At 40.9% G+C, this 19797-nt stretch overlaps 1 protein-coding gene across 1 annotated transcript in view; it reads left to right on the forward strand.

Moving 5' to 3' along the window:
- The first annotated feature begins 231 nt into the window (after nt 1-231).
- The window catches only part of LYPD6 (LY6/PLAUR domain containing 6), an 87582-nt gene continuing 68016 nt past the window's right edge, over nt 232-19797 (forward strand). The window contains exon 1 of the mRNA XM_054971722.1: nt 232-307. The gene's annotated coding sequence lies outside the window, so the exon portion shown is untranslated. The remainder of the gene's footprint in view (nt 308-19797) is intronic.

A 19797-nucleotide genomic window follows, 5' to 3' on the forward strand; every position in this document is an offset into this window, starting at 1 on the left:
GGACTTGTCCGCCCTCCCCGGTGCGCGCGCTCTCCGCCTCTCCCTTGAAACTCGGGCGACAAGCCCTGCCGCTCGGCGCAGCTCGGCGCTCTGATCAGCCAAGCCGTGCTAATTGGCCAGCCAATGGCAAGGCGGGCTGAGAATTTCGCGTGGCCTCGGGCGCCCCGATTGGCTGGCTGGCGCGTCTGGGGGGAGGGGGGGACGAGCGTTCCGTAGCTGGACTGCAGTGCACGCCGCCAGCCGGGCTGCATTGTGAGCTGGTGGGATGGGGCGGCTGGCCGGAGGCGGGGGGCTGGCCATCGCACCGGTGAGTAGAGGCTGCGCGCGGGGCTCGGGGGCGAGCGCGACCGGGACGGAGGGTCAAGTGCAGAGGCGCGGCGCCGGCGGAGCCTCGGACGAGGCTTTGTTGCAGACGGCGTTCCGGGCTCTGTGGGCTGCAGCAGCAACAGATGAAATGTTGGGCTAGTTGATCAGCGCTCCGGAGCGCTCGCTCGCTCGCTCCCCTGGCCACGGTCTGGGGCTCGCTCCCATAGTGTCATTGTCGGGGAATGGCCAGAGGGGTTGCCCAAAAACTGGCGAGAGCTGAAGGGCAGGGAAGGATCCTCGCTCCGCTGGGGAAGTTTGAGAGAGATGCGCAGGGAAGAGCCTCATCATACCCTGGAAGACAGATTTCTCCCCACTAGCGTTTATGTAAAGTGGGCTTAAAAACAAATCCTGCGTCGAGAGGCTGCAACACGTTTCTCAGCCTGAGGGACAATGTAGTCCATTCGAAAGGCTTCCTTGCAAATATGACGGCGAATCTTTTCAGATCGTGTCAAAATGCTTTGTTTTAGTAAAGCTCCACCTGAGCTTTAAGTCCCCCTGCCCGCTGAAATCCCCCAAGTGAAGAAACCCTGAATTTCAACGATTCTATGGAAATACTCGAATCAGTCAATTTAGCCCCACAAACTTTAGAACGGTATCTTTTTTTTCATTGCTGTACACTTAACAGAGAAAGCAATCGTCATATCCATTCCTCCCACCCTGACAGGTTTTGTTGCTAGGTTTTCAGTCATTTGCCTACAATGTGAAGTTCATTAGCTTGCCTGCTTGAAATTTTGGACTGTGTAGTATATATTTTCCTTGCTAAGTTCACATGTTGCTTCCCTCAGTCCTCTCTGAAGCTTGGTTGTGATGCTGTTCTCCCTTGAAGTACAAACATACATCCCAAATTGATGTTTATAAAGGTACAAATAATGGAAGACTTATTGTTGTGTGCAAAATGTCCAGTGGGAATTGTAAATAAATCCAATAGTAGTTGGCATTAGTGCTACAGAGTCTGATTCACAATGTTTTTTAATGTACCAGCACATTCAATCTTGTCTCAAAAGGTATCTGTGGTGCATGTCCAGTAACTTAGATTTTTGTATCTATAAATCTTCCAAGAGTACTATGGATTTCCTGCATCCATTTAAATTGAACCTTGTTGCCTAAAAATGATGGTGTGTTATCAGCTCGGAGTTTGTTTATGATTAAGAACTTGGCAAGGAGAGTGCTCAATGTATTGTTTGATTTGTCCTTTTTATAGAAGGATAAATATTTATGCAGCTTTAATGGCTTCTTTAAAATAACCATTTATGCTATCCTCTCAGCGCATAGTTGGGGAATGATCCAGGCACAGATGATAATAATGATAATGATAACAACAACATTCGATTTATATACTGCCTTTCAGGATGACTTAATACCCACTCAGAGCGGTTTACAAAGTGTGTTATTATTATCCCCACAACAAATCACCCTGTGAGGTGGGTGGGGCTCAGAGAGCTAGGAGCTGTGACTGATCCAAGGTCACCCAGCTGGCTTCAAGTGGAGGAGTGAGGAGGTTTTAGTCCTAGGTGTTAGTCCCAGCTTTCAGAGGGGGAATTAAGTATGTACTTTAGTCTCCCTCTCTGAAATCAGCAGAGTTTAAAACACTCAACTCTAGCTGGATTGGATCCATATTCTATATATGCTTCTGATAAATTACAGAGGGTTTTTTGGGAGGGGGATTCATAGTCCCATTTCTTTTATTAGGACCAACACAATGACACATAATAGTGTGCCAGCTTTCAAGTTTTCTAAAAATCTTTATCAGGCCAGATGTTACAAAACAAAAAAAGGGAGAGGGAGCAGATTTTAAAGCAAGTATTTCGGGTCCTGATGTTAAGAAGACCTCTTCATGCCAGTGTATGTTGAATTTGATGACAGGCGATGAAGAACTACCTTGAAATTTTGGATTTAATAACCACGTGGAGGAGGCTCCATTAATCAAAGGAGTCCGGAAGAAGGTTCTGTTGCAGAACCAGGTGTGAGGATGACAGTCAGCTTCGTAGTCTTTCTGGCAGCATTTTATTCTTACTTTGTTGAAGAATATAGCGATGACCTGATACAGTGTAAAATGAATGAGCTGCCAACTGGAAAGTTACCGGTTTGATTCCCGACTCTACCACTAACCAGCTTTGGCTACTGCCCTCATGTATGCATAATCAGATATTGCACTATTGTTGTGTTATAGCAGTCATTTGCAACGGGGTTTTCCTGTGTGGACAAAACCATCCAAGAGATGACTTATGCCTATAGTGCAGTATTAGCACCATATATCGCAATGTTTGGATGCTGCTTCAGTTCCCAAATGACAATATTTTGGATAGCAATACTGATCTGCCTTACATGGTATTGCAAGGATTACGACAAAGTAATGAATGTGCAGTGTTTTGAAAGCGTCAAACAAATATATTGTTATTTCTGATAGAACTGGACAGTCCTTGAGAATATGCTTCATTGGCAACATTACAGTGCTGAGGGTGGGTTGTGAAAATGTATCTTCTCTTTTTATGCTACTATTTTTAACTGTTTATTTTTGTGTTTTTAAATTGATGTGATCTGTTCTGAACCTGCTTGCAAGGCCAGAACAAATCTACAAATCTAATAATAAATAAATAGATAAATAATTAAAAAAAAAAACCTCTAAGGTTTGTGGTTCCAGTAATTTGCGTTGCAGCTCATTCATATTTGATGTGTTTATGAATGAAGTCCATATTTACAAGTTTTATTCACAGTAAAACTTGTAAATAAAATGCACAATGTATCTATAAACCTGGATATGCTCTAGGTTTTATTTCTGCACCACAAAATTTGAAATCAATAAGAATTACTCCAATAACTTCAAAAAGGGCAGGAGTGGTGTGTGCGTGCAATCTACAATTCACAGTACTTATAATGATGTAAATTGGTGGTTCTCAAACTATGGGCTGGGTCATGATTCTCTCATGAGTGGGTCACAAGACTGGAAGGGAGGGGGAGAAGGAAAAACAGAATGAGCTGGGAGAAGGGGCTCTGGGTTTGCTTTGGATAATGGTTGAAATGGCCATTAAATGCAGTCTGTTGCTTAGAAATGCTATAGATTTACAAAGAATAAACATGAAAAATAAAATAGAAATTTCTTTGACGTCAGTGGATGGAAGAGCCCTGCATTTTATGTGTCTCTGTGTGTGTGTGTGGGGTGGGGGGAACCGTAGAATTACTTTTCAAATGGGCCCTGAAAAGAACAGTGAATTTAGAAGTAGGTCCCACTTCAAAAAGCCTGTAACCCACTGGTTCAGTGGTGAGGGATTCGTCTGGAATCACTGGACAATGGGTTACACACGCAGGAGTGTGCACGCGCATGTGTGTATAATTGCACAATTAGTTTAGCTAGGCATCTTCAGTAATTAAGTTTTCAAACTGGGTAACTGTAAGGGGAAATAGCCACTTAGCACATGTAACTGATGAGTACAACTAATGTGCAGTTCTTGAAGCCTTTACATTTTTTCATTAACAGATCCATAGTAATACGCTAAATGGCCCATCGGAGAAGTTTTGCTTTCAGAAATGGGAGGGGGATGGCACTCATGCAGGCTTGAGGCTTTCAGAGTTTGAAATTTTTAAAGTAAAACACCAATTATGTATATTTCTAGAGTACTAATTATGCCTTTTCTACATGTCTTACACGATACTGGTCAATTATTAATAAAAGATTCACAACCAAGAAGCAAAAAAATAAATCTGTATTGTGTATGGGTTTTTTTTCCTTTTGTAAATATTGCTTCGGTCATAGTCCCTGCACCAGCAAATGCAACCTTCATGTGAACATAATTTTACATAGGTGAGACTGCTGAATTGAGTGTCAAAAAAAGCTGGTGTGGTGTACAGTGTTGCATTAGAGCACAGGAGATCCTGTTTCAGATCCTTGCTCAGCTGTGAAGCTCAGCAGATGACCTTGGGCCAGTCGTTTAGCTTGCTTCACAAGTTTGTTGAAGATAAAAAAGAGGAGAACCAAACGATAAACACTGCCTTGAGCTCCTTAGAGGAAGGGTATGATAAAAAATGTGATAATATAAGATGACCACATTAAAAAAATGAGCTAAATCCTTTTGGCGATATCCAACTACCCCGTTTCAGGCGCCTTGTTTTTGTGGGCATAGCTGTATCTATGCTTTGTTTTGTAGCTTTTGTGGCACTTTGAATTGGGGTGAGGATTTCAAAAACAAAAGGTTAGTTTTAATCTGTGACTTCCAGCTACCTATATTTGTTAACCAGCCTCAAGTAAGAGATATGGTGTAGTGGTTAGAGCTTCAGACTGGGTTCAGAGAGCTTCAGGTCTGCCATGAAGATAGTTTCAGATGGGTAGCAGGATGTGAGGGCGATCTGGCTGCAACATCTGTCACCCCATTGATCGCCAGGGTTGATTTGGCTGATCTGGCTGGCTAGGCGGGTGTCCCCTTCCTCCCTCACCACTTCATGTGCATCCCTCCCGAAGCTGCGTGCTCGGTGGAAGAGGACGACCATCCCAGATAGAAGGAGTGTACCATTCTTCAGTCAAGGGTATACGATAGCTGCGCTCCTCAGCTAGAACCTCCAAACAAGCTCAAGTTTCAGGTGGGTAGCTATGTCAGTCTGCAGTGGAATGCAAGATTCAAGTCCAATAGCACCTTAAAGACCAACGAGATTTTCAGGGTATGAGCTCTCGAGAGTCAGAGCTCCCTTCATCAGATACAAGTAAGAATGAAGGTCCCTGAGCTTTTATATACCAGCCAGAAGGTGGGAGGGGTGTTTTAAGGATGGATGTTAGGATGCAATAGTACAGTGCATCTTGCAGCTCTTACCAAGCTGCATTGTACCTTTACATCCTGATGCCCTTCCTTGCAACAGCCCTCCCATCTTCTTAAGGGAGAGCCATGTGGTTGCTTTGGGTCTCCATGGGGTGGAAATTGAGATATAAATTATTAAACTGAATCCTAATAACCATATCAGGGTGGCTTAAAAACTGAATTTAAAGAACTGTGCTCATTATATATGAGCAGCAAATCAAGTATGATTTCCCTTGTGGTCCCAGGTTCATTGTTTGGTAAAGCATGGGGAATTTAAAGTTAATATAAGTAAATCTTGAGGGTTGTGAGGCAACTGAGGCTTTGCCTGGTTACTTGTAATTATGGATTATTACAAGAAACAGTTCAGTAGATCACATAAAGAAAATATGTAAACTGAAGATGTGGCACACCTGTGCTCTCATTCATGCAGACTTGTCTTTTTCCTCATGTGGATTTAACTGCAGAAGCACATAATGATATGTGCAGGTCTAAATAATTTTTACGTGTTGTATATACATTATGTACCTAACTGAATAACAACTTGTGCTTTCACTTTTCCCCCAGTTGGAGCTAATGATATTATCAGATCTGCTTCCTGTTCAGGAAAGATATTCAGCTGTAGAACACATATGCTGTTTTTAAAATTTTAAAGTAGAAAATCAAGGACTTTAGAACAATTAAAAATGATTTTAAAACAAATTTGTTTCTAGTCTAGGAACACTTTAACATTTTAAATCTCTATTTTTGGGGGCGCACAAATGAATTCTGAATTTTCACACCGCGGCCGTTTTCACACTACTAACCTGATTCTGTAACGTTGCAAAACGTCGCACAAAACCTGCGGAAGATAGCATCTTCTCGCGAGAGTTTTGTTCGATGACGCGCAAAACTTTCGCGAGAAGACACTATCTTCTGCGTTTTTTGAGCAACGTTTTGCAACGTTACGGAAGCAGGTTAGTAGTGTGAAAATGGCCCACTTCTGTATTTTTAGTAGAATGGAACATACTTTCTTTTTATTAGATTTGATTAGGGATTGCAAAATGGGTAGTTAACCCTTATTTTTCTTTCTTTTTAGATTCTATAATCTTTGTTTTTCGGCCTTAGGCATGGATCACACAGCACTATCCAAGGGCGGTTCTTGCAGTTTCCAAGTGTTGACCCCCTACAAACAAACATCATCTCAGTTGGAAAGGAAGAGAAGGGAGCAATAGATATGCAGCTCTTAAAGCCTCATAGTGGAAGGGCTTTAAGCAAAATGTGAAAAATAAAACACATTGGATTCTTTTGGTGGTCCACTGATGGATAAGGAAGGATGGGTCAGTCTTGTCAGTGGCATCCAGTTGAACTTTCCCCCCATTTTCTATCCATGCCTATTTTGCTTTGGTTTACTTCTGTAAACACGATTCATTTTACTTACTGGACTTATATGGGCTTCCAAACCATGCCCCATTCAGGCACTGACAAATCTGAGTCTTGCTTATCTTTTTATACAGAATAGCATCTGGATGAAATGCATCTTCTCTTGCCTTTTACCAGAGAATTAGCATCTTGAGATTAAAACTTATGAATTCTTAATAGTTCTGTGCAATAATCGATTGGTAAATCTCCACATTTCTCCCCTTTATTGGCATTTACTTTACAAAACTAACTTAGTAGTAACACTTTTTAAATTAAGGGGTTGTAATGGGTTTGTTCATAATACTGAATAAAATCCTGATAGGTTTTGAGTGTAATTAGATGTGTGTTTAACAGTAGTAGTCAAGTTTTACTATAGCTTTAAGTTGTAATAATTTCAGATCCAGGTTTCAAGTAGGCTACTTCTTCATTATCCAGATTTTTTGGGAAGTGTTATTACAAGTTTGGGAGGTTTTCTGGGTATTATTTGGGGGTTCTGAAAATTTGGGGCAGTCATCCCCATTCCCCCCGCCCCCCGCAGCAGGAATGGGAGGGGAAGATAGGAAGCCAGTCCTCAAATTACTATGCCAGTATTGTCTCCACCGGATGCTTGTCTCTGCAGCTGGCATTGGAGGCAGCAGAGCCTGGCCTTCCAGCTAGAAAATGGTAGATGGGCTGGTGGGATCCTGGACTCCCGGGAGGCTTGGCTGTTGCAGTGGCCATTTCCTCCTGTACTATGAGGGATTTCTAAAATTTGACAATTGAATAGTGTTATTGATACAACAGTATAGCAATATGTGTATTAGGTTTCCAGCTTTCATTTTTTTAAAAGTGAGTCTCCAGTTCCTTCCATTTCAGATATATAAAGAAAAAAAGCATATCTTTGCTTCCTGGAGCCAGAGGTCAGCAAAACAAGCACCATAGTTCTGCCTTCAGTGTGAACAGTTGAGTGTGAAGGCGAATGTGTGTTATCCAGTTCGGCACCTGCAACTCAATGTATTGGGAATGCGCTCTCTTACTCTGTTAGAGACTGTGAGGCAATGTTTTCCAGAGGGGCCTTAACTCCCAGCTAGCACTTTTTCAGTGTGAAATGAATCCTCTGGAAAGCAGTATTTCCCTGAAGGCAGAGAGAGGAGGTAGGGTGGAGGCAGAGTGAAAGCCATGGATTTAAAAGGGGTTTCATTGAGGAAATCCTCTTATTTGTAGGTAAGAAACCTGGGGCGTTCATGGTAGAATAGTCATGGAAATAGAAACTGACAAATACTGCCTTGGTTTCACCAGAGACATCTACATATGGCAGGAATTGTCACATGTGGAGCAGAACTCCTTCCCCCTCAAATACCTCCTGAAATACTGCTCAACAGATTGCCCTTCATGAGGTGTTCCCCATTCAATACAGTTTTCAATTAAAGTATCCTTTCTCATTCCCATAAATCTACCATTTCTCTCTTTCTTAAGTCTGTTCTATTCTCAGCTATCAGTAAAGTGTGTTTCTTCATCTTTCCCCCTCACACCATTATCCCACTTCTGGAGCCAACATCTGTAATGATTTGCTTATTTTTGATACCACCTTGTAATGATTTGCTGTTTGTTTTAACCTTAAACCTTTTGTTAAACCTTTGGATTTGGACCTTAAATTCAACTTCTCCTTACTTTACTTAAACTTATGCCTCAGGACAGGAGCCTCAGATCACAGCTAACACACTTTTAAATTCCATTCACATAGAGCCTAGATGTTCTCTACTTTACCCAAGCGTTTACCTCGAGAACACCTTCCTTTTTGTGTTTGTGTGACGTATATATTGCTGCCTCTCCAAATGGTTTTCACCGCCACCAAAGGCTTTTGCCTTAGATCTCTTCTGCTTAACTTGTACTACAGGAAGGCTTTGTTATGTAGATGGTAGTTTGATAGAACAATCAGCACCTGAGGGCGATTGTGAGATAAAAAGGGATATTTTTTCTTTAACAAAAGTAGAATTTATTTATAGGTATACCAGTGTGTTGGTTGCAGTGTTTGGATAAGCATATTGGTTTCAGAGTGTTTCTTAATTTTGGCAGTTTCAGATATCTTCTTAAAGGTATTTTCATAGTCTCAGTCACATAAAGTAATTTTCCAAACAGGTCTTCACTAACGGAATAAACTCTTTTCACACAGATTCATTCAGGCCTTTCCACACAGTCTGCCTGACCTAGATAGAATAATTACTCTCTCTGATATACACAGGCTACCCCGGGCACACACGCAGAATTTCTCAAAACATGCAGCCAATTCAGGCTTCACACAGGTTGCCTGATTTCCCTAGAATAAATATTTTCTCTCAGAAACACACAGACATGCTCAGGCTGCACACAGGTTGCCTGTTTTGACCAGAATGAACACTTTCTCTCAGCACATTCTCTCAAAACTTCTTTCCTCAGAGGCCTACATTTAAGCTCACAGCAGTAATTTTAAAAAACCCACATTAGCAAGCTGAAATAAAATCTAAACTATTTAAATGCAAAACATTACACTATGCTATAAAGATTATTAAGGCAGAGTGCAAATGTGAAAAGGACAATATAAAGCCTTGTGAAGATCTATGCTATGGTCTCGTTTGGAATTCTCTGTACAGTTCTGGTTACTTCATACCTTAAAACATAATTGTAGAGCTGTATAAAGTGCAGAAAAGAACAACCAAAATGTTCCCAGTTGAGGAAGCACTAGAGTTTGGGGCTTTTAATGAGAGAGAGAGCAAGAACAATAAGGGAAGCGGCATGATGGAAATGTATAAAATTATGCAGGGTGTTCAGAAAGTGAACAGAGAACTTTTTCTCCTTCTCTCAAAATACTGGAATTTGGAGGCATTCCATGAAGTTGAGGGCAGTGGATTTGGGGCTGCCTTAAGGAAGTGCTTCTTCATACACAGCATAATTAACTTTTATAACTCTTTGCCGTGGAATCTAGCAATGGCCGCTACTTTAGATGGTTTTAAAAATGATTAGAGAAATTCAAAAATCCATGAATGGCAATTAGCTCTGATGGTTAAATGGGACCTCCATGTTTAGGGAAGTATCTCTCTGACTACAGATCCAGAGGAGTTAGCCGTGTTAGTCTGTAGTAGCAAAATCAAAAAGAGTCCAGTAGCACCTTTAAGACTAACCAATTTTATTTTATTGTAGCATAAGCTTTCGAGAATCAAGTTCTCTTCATCAGATGCCTGATCCGAACTGGTCAAATACAGAGGAGGAGGGGAAAGAACGGGACATATATCACAAGGGGACAGAATGCAATTAGTGTGAAGGCAATCAAAACATTCCTTTGCTTGTAAATGTAAACATCTCCTTTTGGTGTGGAGTCAGTTTGCCGCAGTGAAGGTATACAATTCCTATGTAGTATAAGCCCTCGATAACCACAGCTCTCCCTGCCAGCTGCATCTGACAAAGAGAACTGTGGTCCCCGAAAGCCCACACGCACTCAGGCTGAGATAATTGACAAACAAAGCCCACACCAGGCGTCTCTGGGCTCCCCCAGACCACGCCTCTGTAAAGGAAATCTGTTACCTGTGATAATGTGATAACCATTCATAGTCTCTATTCAGTCCCAGCTTGACAGAGTCAGATTTGCATATGAATTCCAATTCAGCAGCCTCCCGTTGGATTTTGTTTTTGAAGGGTTTCTGTTGAACCACAGCGACTTTTAAGTCTTTGGTGGAATGTCCTGGTAGATTGAAGTGTTCTCCCACTGGTTTTTGGACGTTTCCATTTCTAATGTCAGATTTGTGTCCATTTATTCTTTTGCGTAGAGGTTGGCTGGTTTGTCCAATGTACAGAGCAGAAGGACATTGTTGGCACATGAGGGCATATATCAGATTGGAGGATGAGCAGCTGTAAGAGCCAGAGACAGTGTAGTTGATGCCATTGGGTCCTGTAATTGTATTCCCTGGGTAGATATAGGGGCAGAGCTGGCATCTGGGTCTGTTGCAGGGCCTGGTACCTGTGCTGGTGACCCTGCTGGCCGATTCATGATTGTAAGTGAGAAGTCGTTTAAGATTGGGGGGCTGTCTGTAGGCAAGGAAAGGTCTTCCACCCAGGACTTCTGAGAGAGAGGTATCATTTTCCAGGATGGGTTGTAGCTCCCTGATGATACGTTGGATGGGTTTGAGCTGGGAGCTATAGGTGACTCTGACTACAGTAGCTAGGATAAAACAGCAGTATTTATTTACCTCGTTTATATCCTGCCTTTCTCCCCAGTGGGAACTCATTCAACTCTTCTCAATTTTATTCTTACAAAAACCCGGTGAGATAGGTTAGGCTAAGACAGTATGTGTGGCCTAAGGTCACCTAGCAAGCTTTCTTGAAAGAGTAGGGATTCAAACTTGGGTCTCCCAGATCTTAGTTCAACATTCTATGGCCTGCACGTGGACCTTCTAGGGGTATCTGTTTGGCCGCTGAGGGTAACAGTATGAAGGAATAGATATACTTTTTGGTCTGATCAAGTGGCGTTCTTCCTGTGGTCTTTCAAATGTAGTTTTGTGTGCCATGTGGGACATAGTTCCAGAGTATCCTCCTGTATTGAAAAGTAACTTTTCAGAGGGCTATGGTTGGAGTATGGGTCCAGTAAAGACTAAATGAGTGGGTGGCTTGAATTCTCTCGGGATCCAGAGCAATGTAGCAATTCTTTCTTTAATGGTGGTGCAAGGTTTTCTATGTAAACATTAAAAACAACAATTCCAAAACATTTCAGAAATTGGATATATTTTAAAGGGCAACTAAAAATTAATGCAAAAATAGTTCCGGGTGGTTTTCTAGCTCAGGCATGTATACTTCTTTGCATAAAAAAATAATGGTTTTGTCCATGTATTGCATTATTAATGCTCTTGGTACTTTCCAGGCAAACAGAACAGTGTGTGATATGCTTGGCAATAAGCAGTTACAAGCTTTGTCAAGGATCAGGATAAATAGCACCAGAGCAGACTTGTCAATAGACCAGATGTGATTTAAATCTCATTGAAAATTGGTGGAAATCATGAACCTGAAATTTGGTGCGCAGGCTGTAGAATGATCCAGAAGTCTGATGTGGCTTGCTGCCATGGAAGTTGAGTTTAATGTTTCAGATTTGTTTTTATATTAAAGTCTTAATATGCTGCTAAACTCATCACTGTTCCATCAGATATAATTGTGTAGCCTAACCAAAGCTTCAATTAATGGAAATTGCCCCAAAGCTTTGTGAGTTAATTAGCATCGATTTAAGTGCATTGTACTTTGTGCAGTAGTTTTCTTGTTGCAAGAAAAGCGTCGATGTTTATTGTGTTGTGTGTGTGATAGAAAAACTTTTTGTACTTGCAAATATATATGCATGGTAGTATCTGTAGGGACCTTTAAGGATGGTGGAGGGTAAGACATTTAGCATTACATCTAGAGTACTCAGATGTGAACCAAAATCGTTATGTGCAGGAAGCATTCCTGGTACTATTGTTAAAATCCTTGGCGCATGTGTGAAATAAAGCTTTGATTGTGTTTAACAAGTTTATGTACGTCATTCTCTTTCATGTGGTAAGCACTTAGAATCAGTTGAATAATGTTGCTGATGTTTTAGAGCTATCCGAATATTGGCCATTAATTTTCACTAAGTTATGATTCTACCCTGCAAATACTAAGTTTGTATGCTTAGCTGGAACATTTTGCTTAGCCCAAGTAATTCAAAAATAATTTTTAGGAGACTTCGTTATTGCCCTGCACTATCTACTCTTAAGCTACACATGCTGAGTCAAGACTTATTTTAGGACAATAATAACTACTCCTTAGGCAGTATAGGGAACCTAAGCAATTAGGTATGAAGATGGTGGGTGGCCTGTATTGCTTGAAGGGGTAAAAATAAGGAGCAAACGTAGCCATCTGTCAGCAATTGATTGTGCAACTGATCCAGTTTTCTCCTCAAGAAACTGTTTACAAACACCAGTGAGTAGGCCTGGACCACCCCTGCATTAGGCCCTGTACTCGGCTGTAAAATTTCATGGTTAATAGCATGGGCAGCTTTCATCTTCAAAGTCCAGTTCATTCCAGCGTTATCTGTAAAGTGAGTAAAGGAGATCAGTGACAAAAAAACCCCAAAAAACCCAACCCCAATATTCAAGCAACGGTGTTAGGTTTTTCTCACAGGTCAAAAATTTGGTTACTACTTAATGTGACTGCTGAGCTGATCTATTAAAAGCTTTCTGAGTCTTGACTGATGAAACAACATTCTCATTTTAGCAGGTCTTTTGACAATTTTGTTTTTATTACACAAACTGTGGCTGGCAGGCATCATCTCTGGAGATGTGTATACTTGGGTGGGTGGGTGAAGGAGTATACTTCTACAGTGCACTTGTGTTGCAGTGGCTGTCATCTAATAAAGCAGATATTCAATAGTGTAGTTTTAAATGTGCATACATTTGCATATGAATTGGCTAAAACTCGTAAGATTAAACTTCCTTTCATTGGATGATAGATGTAAATTAGCTTTCTTTTGAATTCTTGTCACAAATATTTCTTGTCACAAATAATGGTATCCTGTTATCCTGTTATCTCTCTCCTTCATGTCATATCAGTAAGAAACAACTCTTTTTGCTTTTTGATGCTGCTTCTGAGATTTCCATTTAGCCTTGTGTGCACCTCTGTGGCTTTTCTGAAACATTCCAATTATCTAAAAACAACCATTATCAAGTACATAGCATTAACTGCAAGCTACACATTTAATTAGCTGAAAATGTAAAGGGCTATATTGCTTAAATGCTAAAACAGTACAGCAACTCATCCTATCGAAGATCTTGAATAACTGAAAAATCTCTCTAATTACAAGATGCATTTTATCATCTAGAGACCTTGATAAAGATGGTTCAGATAGTCACATTCTTTAAGCAAGACTTCTAAACCTTTCAATTTGTGGCAGTGCTCTTGTGAGATAAGTATATATTTGTGTCTGAGAGGGTTACAGTACACTTTATTCTAGGTGGATTTCTTGAATGGTGTGCAACTGAGTAAGTGGCTAATACTGACCTTTTAAAAATTAACTTTTGGGGATGTGCAAAGAAATGTTGCTTGGGCCATTTTAGTTTTTTTTTTAAAACCTTGTTTACCTTCTGTTTTGTTATTTTTGTTGGTTTCCATTGTAAAACACACTTCTAACTTTTTTTGGGTTAAACACAATTTGAATTAAGTTGTCAGGCGATAACTGAATGGGTTCTGTCCTAGACTTCAGGAAAACTCCCTGCTAAATTAAAATTAGACAATTAAAATTTTGTGTTTGTAAAATGGACACGGGAAAACATGTGGTGGTGTGTGTTCTCTCTCTTCTTTCCTGAGCTGAAGCAAAGGGCACAGAACACCATTTTTAATAAAAATTGAATGTATAGGCAAGGGGAATTGAACTCCCGCCACTGCCCGCCTTACTCTGTGGTGCTCAGGCTTCAGCATTCTTCTCCCATCATGACTGATTCCTGGTTTCGGACTCTGACTGGGAGTCAAAATCTTCAGGTGCTGGAGTTAAGGGCCTAATTACAGAATACCTATTATTCTCGGGTCTGCCTTGGCGACTGTCAAGCAGATGTAAAGAGGGAACTCCCAGGTGAAATTGATTCCCAGGTGCATAGGCTCCTATTTGGATTGGCCTGCAGGTGTTTGAGAATCAAGGTTCCTCCAGAATCTCCCAGTGTGCATCTGCTTGTCAATCCCTGAAGCAGACCTGGGAGTAAAGCCAGTTTGGTGTAGTGGTTTAGAGTGTGGGACTCTAATCTGGAGAACTGGGTTTGATTCATCCTCACTCCTCCACTTGAAGCCAGCTGTGTGACCTTGGGTCATTCACAGCTTCTAGGAGGTCTCTCAGCCCCTTCCATCTCACAGGGTGTTTTGTTGTGGGGATAATAATAACATACTTTGTAAACTGGGGAAGGCAATGGCAAACCACCCCGTAAAAAGTCAGCCAAGAAAATGTCGTGATGCGACATCCCCTCATGGGTCTGTAATGACTCGGTGCTTGCACAGGGGACTACCTTTACCTTTACTTTATAATGCCTTATAATGCTCACTCTGAGTGAGCATTAAGTTGTCCTGAAGGGTGGTATATAAATCAAATATTATAATATTATTATACAATTATGCTGTGAAGCACACCAGTGAGCAAAGTTTCACTTTTCTTGACCATACCCTCCAGTTTTGTTTAATGTAGGCATTCCTCCTCCAACTTTGGTTATACACATTTTTCCCCTTACAGGATCTAATAATGGTGGGAAGGGGGATGACTGTTCATCACTTTTGCATGAAATTAATGCAGTCTTTTACCATAATTGATGAATCTTTTTCCATAATTGAGAGATTTTCTCCCACAATGAGAGATGACGTCATCAATCCTTGTCACTTAAATTCCTCTTTAACCAGTTTCTCCCTGAAACTAACAATATGTTTCTTTCCTTCTTTTTAGGAATTTAGAGTCTATTTCAAATGCTGTTTTGATCAAAGAGAAGTTCAAAAAGAGGAGGGGCAAGAAGGGTCTGCAAAATTTCAAAATTTTACTCTGTAGATGCTCAGAGGTAGACAGTGTCTTCCCAAACCTTCCTATACTCCTATAGAGCACAGCCCTGTGGTGCATAATGTACAACAACTGCAAGGGCTGAAATTACAAAAGGATAAATTGATTTAAAATAAAAGAGCAACCCTTCTTTTAAAAAAGAGAAGAGAAACCAGTGACTATATTTTTAAAAAGTGAATTGCCTTTCCCCTAGCAACACCATCAGTGAGTGGTTTTACTTTTGAGGGTGGAGAAAACTTAATCTCTGCCTCTGTCTCCTGCACTTAGCAGCCCTGCCTCCTACTAGCACAAGCAAAGAATTTCTTGCTGTTATCCCTTGCTGATGTTGCCAGTTGTCCGTGGTGGATGGGGAAGCCTGAGTCTATCTTTATTCCCCCTTCCCCAATCTTTGCCTGTCTGCCAGTGGCTACAAATAACACTGTGGTTCTGCCTCACAGGTATAGCCCCAGATGATGGAACCCTTAACACAAGTAGGATCTGTGCTCATACTGAATCAGAATGCCACTGAGTGGGTCCAAAGAATGGCAAAATGTAGAAACTAATTAGGATGTTTTAGTTGGGCAGAAACATCAGGAAGCTCTTCTGGTTGAATGATGTATTGCTGTTTATTTGCCATATATACAGGGATGTTTAGGATCACATAGTGTCAGGTGCTTATTACTCCGTGGCTTTCTCTTCCATATGTAAGATTTTATTTTATGCCGGTAATGTCTATATGGCGGAACCTCGCAAACGGTTGAAGTGTACAGGTTGTGAAACTGCAAGGAGTGGCTATTTGAGTTGTTATTGAGGTGATGCTGAATTGGGGTTGGGGGTGAAGGCAGAGGGCATCTGAGCCAAGTGTTGTGCCAAAACATAGTCTGGATTTCTCTCTGTGGCCCTCTTTAAAGGTTTAACATAATTTCTAATGCTTTAGAAGACCACTTGTAACTGTATGCGGTGTGCTCCCGTGACATATTTCCTTAAGTGGCTGTCTTGAAAGTTCACTGGCTGCTCTCCAGCATCCCATTATGTTTGTCATTATCTTCCCATGTCAAGGCCATGTACTATTACTGTTATCGCACTGCAAAAAATTACTGATACATAAAGAGAAATTTCAGGAGGAGGGGCTGTGGCCCAGTAGCAGAGCATCTGCTTTGCGTGCTGAAGGTCTCAAGCTCAACCCCTGTTTTTTCTACTGAAAAGGATCTGGTAATAATGAGATCCTAGAGAGCCAGTGTCAATCAGGGTAGACAGTGCTGACCTTGGTACTACTTGGAATAAGATCGCTTCATATGTTCTAGGCTATGAGAATGCTTAGCAAATGGAATTGGCAATGATGTGGAAGCAGTTGAGGCATCACTTGGACAGTTTTGAACAGGCATTGATCTCCAGAGCAATGCTTTGGATGAAATCCTCTACTTGGAGCAGGAAGCTTATTATGACTTGAGTTTACAGTGCTGTTGAACTTGGCATAGAAGTCACATGACATCAAAGAAATGGCATGGTAGTGGCTTCAAGCTTTATGGAAACAGAACCTCATTTACAAATAATGAATATAAAGGAGCCCTTTTGAAACTAGACAACAGGTTCATATTAATTTTTATTAGCAACGGCTAGTAGGTAGGTGGCCGTCGTATGTCCTAATTAAGTGCTGTACTTTCCATTTGTCAAGCAAGACTTTTTTTTCCTCAGGGCATTCGATTTTCCAGTATGTTTTTTTCTTACATGGTTTGATTTAAAAGTAACGTGGTTACCAATGACATAAATGGAATATATTCATTTTAGGGGCTTTGTTTAGAAAAAAGTTGACTAAGGAGGGGAGATGCCAAAAGTTTGTAAAATTGTTCCAGATTAGGAGACAGTTGCTGGTGATGATGTCTTTCCCTCCCTCTTTGTCTCAAAATTTTAGAATTTGTGGTTGCCTTTTGAAATGAATAGGTAGATAGATATAAGCTGTTAGCGTGATAGCTAAGTGAACCTCCATAGACAGAGGCAATGTATCTCTGACTATCTGGAGATGAAAGAGACAGTAAGTGGGTGGTGGGGAGAGCTTTGGCCTTTGTGGCCTTGCCTATGGGAGGCCTTGTGCATCAGTCTTGCTGCTGTGCAGAACAGGATGGTGTGCTAGCTGGGTCTTTGATGTGATCCAGCCTGGCTACTCCTAGCTGCAGCCGTCTGTGCTGGCTTCCTTTCTTTGAAGTCTTAGGCTGTATCATTCAAGCACCTTATTAGAGTATCTTAGGAAATACTGTTATCTCAGTGTTTCAGATGGGAAAATGAAAGGCACATATTTCTAAACGGGATTTAATTTGAGTTTCATTCTAGTCTGGTTAATTGCAGATAGGAGAACACCAGAGCAGATAAAAATAAATGGAGCTGGTTTCTGCTCTGCATTAAAAAGTGAAATTTCTATTTGCTTTTAGAATGCAACCCCCCCCCCATTTTTTAATTATTTTTTTCTGTATTGACTTTTCCATTCTTCTAACATGGTAACATTCGGGTTTATTACAATCTAAGGCTGACCTGTATGTTGAATGATACATTAAGCCAGCCAGTGCCTTCCAGTCACGTATAATGGCCCACCAGGGTGCTCAGAAAACTTCTTGCATTTGCTGCTTGCCTGAGACAGTAAAAACAAAGGGCCTGTCCAGGATGGAGCAGTTCACACTTCATGCCCGATCAGCTGCATTCAGAATAGTGGGTCAGATGATGTGCAGACCTGATATGTGAAATGCATATCGACCACATGCCAGAGATCTGGCATTGGGAGCATCGAGAAGGATTGTGGACTCTATTCAAAGTGGGATAAAAGGGCCACATTTCTAACTAATTTGGAGGTCCTGAAACATTTTGAACTGGCTGGTTATACAGCACAGAGAGTTGTCTTTTATAGCATGGCGTAATGGTTTGGAACAAGGATTTCCTAGCTTTGTTGTGCTTGGGAGTACTTCTGGAATACTGAGGGGGAAAAGAAGGTGCTGTCACAAAATGGCAGTCGTAGGCTGTGAGGGCAGTCACAGCCATGCTGTGGCTTCAGTTTAAAAGAAAGCAGTGGAGTGTCTTTCTGTCAGGCTGCTTGGAGAGGTTGCCAAAGCCAGAGATGTAAACAAATCTGTTCTTGTCAAGTTCAGAGTATGTGCCTGTGATGCCCCTGCACATAAGCCCAGTGCTTTACTAGTTCGCCCCCTGGTGCAGGGTGTCACAACAAAGTCCCACCTTTTTTTTTGTTTCGTACATTCAAGACTCTTTGGATTTTAACTGCAAGAAACATGAAGGTGGCATGGCATGGGAACCATGTTGAAGATTGCAGGCTTAGAGCTGTCTTCTGGTTACCAGCTAAAACTTCATTCTGCTATAAACTCTCTAGGGAACCTTATGCTAACCCCCTTTTGTTTCTTATTCCCTCTTCTAAAATATGGGGGGGGGGTGTCCCGGTTTACCTTACAAGGCTTTTGTGAGGATTACTGTGGCAATTCATGTGAATCAATTTAAACACTGAAAGCCCTATAGAAGTACTTATTAATGGAAAGAAAAGGGGAAAATGTTTCTTTCCTGGCCCTGTCATCTCCACAAGTCCTCCCCCCCTGCCAATTTTGCAGTTTTTTTTTAAATTGGGGGCACACTGAAAAGAAACTCTTATGAAATACTTTTTTGTTTTGAATGAATAAAATACTTCTAAAGGGAAGGCTTCAAAGTTAAAATGTGTAGCGTGAACAAGTGCTCTGATTTTTTTTGATTTTTTCCAATTCAATTCAAATACCTTTAATGGCATACATGATTTTTACCAATGGAAAAAAAATGAGCAACTTGGTGTATCACTGAAAAAAACCCTTCCTATAAAATGTTTTCTCTTTTTGAGTAGAAAAGCCCCTTGACCTATAGAGTATTCCACTAACTCCAAATGTACACCATGAAAAAGTCTATAATGAGTTAGCTAAAGGTAAAGGTAGTCCCCTGTGTGAGCACCGAGTCATTACTGACCCATAGGGGACGTCGCATCACGACGTTTTCTTGGCAGACTTTTTTATGGGGTGGTTTGCCATTGCCTTCCCCAGTCATTTACACTTTACCCCCAGGAAACTGGGTACTCATTTTACCAACCTTGGAAGGATGGAAGGCTGAGTCAGCATTGAGCCGGCTACCTGAACCCAGCTTCTGCCAGGATCAAACTCAGGTCATGAGCAGAGGTTGGGCTGCAGTACTGCCGCTTACCACTCTGCGCCATGGGACTCTTACCCAATGAGTTTATTAATACTACATTATTAAGAGTTCATTAATACTACATTATTTTCAGTGTAATAAAGTTTAGCTTAATGTCTAAACATATTGGCAGTACTACTTATCGTTACTCCAGGAGACAGACTATGTCCAAATGTTTCTTTCATTAACTACGTAATTTTATTTTGTACTTTCACCTTATACTGTCTCCTATCTCGAAGGTGGCAAAAATTAGAGATAAATGTGCTGTGGTAGCATAGGGTGCAGTAGTTTGCAACTCTTTCTCATGTATTGGGTAAACCTGCAATTTTTCTTATAGAAGATAAGATCTTATAAGATCTTATAAGAAGATAAGATAATTCCTTAAATATACCAAGTAGTTCAATTTTAGATGCTAATTAAGTTGTAAATAATACATTTCATAATATTAAATCGGTAAAAGGAGTTTTGGTTTGGTACGAAAGCAAGTATTGCATATATTTCAGTTTTTTAAAATAATTTCTGTTTTTT

The sequence above is a fragment of the Eublepharis macularius genome, chromosome 2 (assembly GCF_028583425.1).
Source record: "Eublepharis macularius isolate TG4126 chromosome 2, MPM_Emac_v1.0, whole genome shotgun sequence".
NCBI lineage: Eukaryota > Metazoa > Chordata > Lepidosauria > Squamata > Eublepharidae > Eublepharis > Eublepharis macularius.